The sequence below is a fragment of the Lynx canadensis genome, chromosome B1 (genome assembly GCF_007474595.2).
Source record: "Lynx canadensis isolate LIC74 chromosome B1, mLynCan4.pri.v2, whole genome shotgun sequence".
In the NCBI taxonomy this organism is placed as follows: domain Eukaryota; kingdom Metazoa; phylum Chordata; class Mammalia; order Carnivora; family Felidae; genus Lynx; species Lynx canadensis.
In genome coordinates, this window is record NC_044306.2 from 121,611,292 (window position 1) to 121,617,215 (window position 5,924).

Below are 5,924 nucleotides of genomic sequence, written 5' to 3' on the forward strand. Positions count from 1 at the left end.
GGCACAGCTTAAGGGGCGCCTGGGTGGCTCAGTGGGTTAAGCAGCCGACTTACCTCAGGTCATGATCTTGCGGTCCGTGAGTTCGAGCCCCACGTCAGGCTCTGTGCTGACAGCTCAGAGCCTGGAGCCTGTTTCAGATTCTGTGTCTCCCTCTCTCTCTGACGCTCCCCTGTTCATGCTCTGTCTCTCTCTGTCTCAAAAATAAATAAATGTTTAAAAGAACCCAAAAACCAAAAAACTAAGGCACACAGCTTAATAAACCCTTGTGCCACCATTACCCGTCTGCCTATGACTAGGGAGAGGGAGGTGCTTTGTGAGCTGACATTGCCTGCCACAGCACTGTGCCGATGACTACAGTTTTTGGCACCCAGGGATGCCTAGTCATTTCTCCATACTGAAAACCAGGAAGTGCATTCTACCTACCTTCAAAATCATGCAGTCTTATTTATTATTTAGATCTTGGATACTTCTAACAGGTGGGATAACATTAGGATAACATGTGCCCTAACTAGGACTGAAGCTTTTCTGAAACCTGAGAGAGGCAGATCTGGGCTGGGACTCCCAGCCTGTAGTGCTCCTACAGCTTACTAGTGGAAAGAGGGGTGGGGCCTTCACATGGAGGACATTGACTGAGCTCTTGGCAACATACTTAACCTATAGTCTGAAGTTGCTTCCCTTTACACCATAGGTTCTTTCCATGGGCTTTTTGTTTGGTTTTATCCCTTTAAATCATACATTTGGGCTCTTGGTCTGTAGGGATCACAAGGAAGGTTCCAAATATAGATCGGCTTCCTCGATTCTTCAGATGGAAGTGGTCCAAAGCCCTGATTGATCTAGTATTTGCTCGTCTGACCTCAAATTGAATACTCTATAGTCACGATAGTAATTTACTGCGTGAGATGTTTAGGAAAACACAAGCCAGAGACCTGTACAATATTGTAATTCATGAACCTGGGGAGCTTAGCAAATGGGTAGAATCAGGTTATGGAAACTTCTAGGTTCTTTGCCCTCCAGGTGGGCTCTGCCCTCTTCCTGACCTGAGACACTTCCTTGTTGGAGTTCTTGCCTCCAGCACCCGGTATTGGAAAGTTGGGTTTTGGCGTGTTGGGAAATACCTATGATTTAACCTTTGACTTGAATCTGCTTCATTTCATTTTAATAAAGTAACAAGTTTATCCCTCCATTTTTTAATACAACTGAAAGGCTAATCCAAAACACAAATAAAAATGCTGCACCTTCTTGAAATAAGCTTGAGCTATAAAGAATATGGGGTTTTCACTGAAAGACAGACAGAAGAAAGAAAGAAAGAAAGAAAGAAAGAAAGAAAGAAAGAAAGAAAGAGAGAAAGAAAGGGAGAGAGAAAGAAAGAAAGGGAGAGAGAAGGAAGGAGGGAGGAAGGAGGGAGGGAGGGAAGGAAGGAAGGAAGGAAGGAAGGAAGGAAGGAAGGAAGGAAGGAAGGAAAAAAGGATGGGTCACAGTTCCCATTAGCAAAGCTGTGGGGATAGGGAGGACTTCTTCCCAGATACAAACTTAGCTCATTAAATTAGATTAGCTCATTACATTCTGGAAGAGACTAGCATTTGAACTGATAGACTGAGTAAAGAAGAGTAGCCTCACCAATGCCAGTGAACATCATCAAATCTCTTGAGGGCCTGAATAGAACAAAAAGGCAGAGAAAGGCCAAATTCACTCTCCACCTGAATCGAGATGTCCACCCTCTGCCCTCAGACATCAGTGCTCCTGGTTCTCAGGCCTTTGAAGTATACTACAGACTGAATTACACCACAGGCTCCCCTGGTTTTCCAGACAGCAGATTGTGGACTTGGCCTCCACAATTTTGTGAGCCATTTTCTATAACAAATCTCTCTCTCTCTCTGTGTCTGTCTCTCTGTCTCTCTGTCTCTCTCTCTCTCCATCTCTCTCTTTTTCCATCTCTCTCTAATTTTTTGGTTCTGTTTCTTTAGAAAACCCTGACTAATACTTACCTTGATTACTTCCCAAAGGCCACATCTCCTAGTACCTTCCCGTTGGGAGTTAGGGTTTCAACATGTGAATTTGTGGGGGACATGAACATGCCGTCCACAAAACCACATTAGGCTTGCCCAGAAGAGCTGCTAGGAAGCAGAAAGAATTGGCAATGAGCCTACACTAGTGCACAGCTGAAGCTCTCTGATGAGCGAGCGGTCGCAGGTAGCATGGTCCCAGGTTGCTATCAGCCCCATGGAGGAGATGGAAATACGGTGGAGTTGAAGTATTGGCACAGAAATAAAGACCCCATGACTGGGTATTTTGTACAAGGTGCTATATAGCAGGTGAGGCACTCACCTCCTCTCCTGTTGGCTAACCTCCTGCAATGTTGGCCTGGTTCTTCCCGGCAACCTGGGGAAAGATGGCAAGCTCTCTACATCCAGCCACCTTTCTCTCTCTTCCTTGCGCCTTTCCCCTGGAAGGCCTATATATGATGTCTCTCACTGCCTGCTAGAATGTTTCATCTCGGAAGCGAAAGGCGTTGACATGGTCTGAACCTGAAAGTGGATTTAGATATGTTAGCAGCATTAGATCTTTAGCGCCTCCAACCCACTTTGATAATTCTGAGGCCGTGCTTTGCTGGCAAATCACATCGCTTCCTGACCTCGGAATTCCTTTCAATCTGCTGCATCGCCATGGAACCTTCCCAGGTGGACTCCATCCTGCTTAACACATGTCAGTCATTTCAGCCTTCTCGGCACTGATGTTTAAATATAGCTTGTTTATGCTCCTAACTGTGCTTTTGCCTTTATTTTCCTTTTGCTGTGTTCTTAAGGATTTTTTGGATGTCTTCCTTTGCCCCTCTGACAGCAGCAGCAACAGTGACAATGACAACAGTGCTGTCATTTGTGGTGATCTAGCTCTGTGACTGTCCCTGTGCTTCACACCTCGGAAACAAACATTATTTTGTTGAAACCTCGTGATAATCCCCTGAGTTAGATATTTTAAGATTTGTTTTCTTTGAGAAGTAATATATTAACGCCTGCATACTGCAAAATATTTAAAGAAACAGAACTGTTTCTAATACAACTGAAAGCACCCCTCTCGTTTTCTTCTCCATGGTTACCATTAATAACCCCGGAATGTGTTTCCTTCCAGATCCTGTGTGCGTGTGACTGCGTTTGTGTGTGTACATTTGTTTCCACAAAAGCTTGGATGCAGATTTTTAATATAAATGGAATCATAGAATAAATATGGTTTTGTGGTTTTCCTTTTCACTTAACAATACATCTTAGAACTAGTATGAGGGAATAACTGTGCCTATGTCACAGACAAGGAAATGGAGTCTTGAGGAGATTAAACAGCTTGATCCTATTAGGTAGTAATTTCCATTACATGATAGGTTCCTTGAAAACGGTATAATCTTTCTGTTTTCTGTTTATGTTTATAGCTGCCTTATTCCAGAAGTCTGATGCTTTCCTTCTATTCCCGTTCTTGCAGCCGGATCCCTTCTTACCTCTGTGTGCCTGAGTCTCAGCCTACCCAATACCTGTAATTTGAGTCATGCTTTAGTTTCACTATACCTCATCTAAGGGTAGTGCATTCCCCACCTGAGGGAATTTGAACACCTTCCATCTGCTGCCTGCTTGCCTATGGAATTCCCCTTGTCCCTAAACCTGCTGATGCTACACTTTTCAGGTTTGACATTGACTGGTGTTACGGTGCTCATTGACTTCCCTGCCATATACTGTGTTTCTAGGCTGGGCTTCCTGCCAGTACGTGCAGCTGACTCTCTTTTCTTCATCTCTCTTTCCGGCCCCCGTATGTGCCCTCCATCACAGGGTGGTTCCATTCCAGGTCCCTGGAAGCGTGCTTGACCCTACCGAACCCCTGCCTGCCTTATGTTGAGATGAAACGCCACTTGCCATCACTTTAGGAAAATACAGTAAAACCTTGGATTGCTTGTTCTGCGAGTGTTCCACAAGACAAGCAAACATTTCTAATAAATTTTAACTTGATAAACAAGCAACGTCTTGCAATACGAGTAGTACATGACACTGAATATCACATGATCACAACTGATCACAATGATGATCAATGTGATCAATGATCACAAATGATGAATCTGTTTAAGGGCAAGTCAATGTCCCATTTCCACAATATCCTCGAAAGGGGGCAAAAGAGGGTGTCATTGGATAGGCTCCTTGTTAAAGTTGCACAAAAAGAAAAAGATTCTGTTTACCCAATAAATAACAGTGATTCCATTAGTGATAGTGAACGTTGTCCTACACAGTAACCCTCCTCTGTCTTATCTCCCTCACACCAGCCATGAAGGTTTTCAGAGGTAAGTTGCAGGTTAGTTTGTTTATTTTTCTTTATATTTTGTATTTTCTTTATTATTTCGCATTATATTCCAGTATTGTAATAATTTTTATATGACTATTTTTGGGTCGTGGAATGAATGATCTGAGTTTCCATTATTTCTTATGGGGAAATTCACTTTGATATACAAAAGTGCCTTGGGTTACAAGCATGTTTCTGGAACGAATTACGTATGCTCACAAACCAAGGTTTTACTGTACTAGATTCATAAGCTGAGATTACAGTATATTCCTTTGAGAGAAAAACAAATCTACAATCAAGGATTTGACATAAGGAAGAGCAGATACGGTGAACCAATGGTTTACATTTTTATTTCTCATTTCTTTAACATTAATGAAATGGTTATTCTGTTTAGGCTAATCAGCAACATTTCCTCTGGCCATCCTGAGCTTCTTGGTTTCTTTTATAAAAAATAATACTGCTTTTCTGTTTTGTTTTCTTTTAAGAATTAATCATCTAGAGATTGAAGGATTTTTTTTTTTATAGACCTTTGAAACTCTTACTCACGAGGCATTTCTATTTTAGTAAATGGTCTTTCTTAATTCCTCAGCAACCTGTCTGATTTCTCTCATTTCTTTATCAGTGATACTGTGATTTTTCAGTCACCCAGAATGGATACACGGGAATCATTATGTATCCTTATCTTTTCTCCTCAGTTATCTGCCTGTGCCTTGGTCACATGCTCGGCTCAGAACTACATCCTTGTTGGGGCGCTTGGGTGGCTCAGTTGGTTAAGCGTCCAACTCTTGATTTTGGCTCAGGTCATCATCTTCTGGTCATAAGATTGAGGTCCATGTAAGGCTCTGCATTGGGTATGGAGCCTGCTTGGGATTCTCTCTCCTTCTGCCCCTCCCCCATGAGGGCACACACACACACACACACACACACACACTCTCTCTCTCTCTCTCTCTCTCTCTCAAAAAAAAAAAAAAAAGGAACTACATCTTTATTTATCTTCCAAATTCACTTTGCCCTTTCCTTTACTACTTATCACCCCATGTTGTGATATCCTTTTTCTGTAAGCATTATCATTCCCATACTCAAAATCTAAAATGCTTCCTATTGTCCACTAGAACTGGCTCAAAGAGATAAGAATTGCCTACTTTTTTCTCCCGTGTATCCATCCGCAGACTACCATGGCTGTGCCAGTTCTGATCAGACAACATTTACAAGACACTTCACTTACAGGACAAATAATTATTCCCAGTAATGAATCACAGCCTTTAATTTTAAATATTTATCCAGTTTTCTCAGGGAGTTGATCTTCAAACTCCTCCATAATCTAACCCTATTTTCCTATCCAATCTTAGTCCTTTCTATTTCCCAATAAGAACATTTTTATTATCCTGTAAATATGCAGTGCATCTTTCTGCTGTCAAGCCATTGATCAGGTTCTACCCACCTTTGCAATGCTTTCCCCTGATGAATGGGAAAGTCACTGGCTGTAACACGCGTCATCCTTGGCCTCCACTAGCACACTTTTGTGGGAAGTGCAAAAAGGTGCCCTTTTAGGATGGATCAGTTGCATAAAGGCACAGCTTTCGTCAAAATATTTCATTTCCCTGCTGGAATGC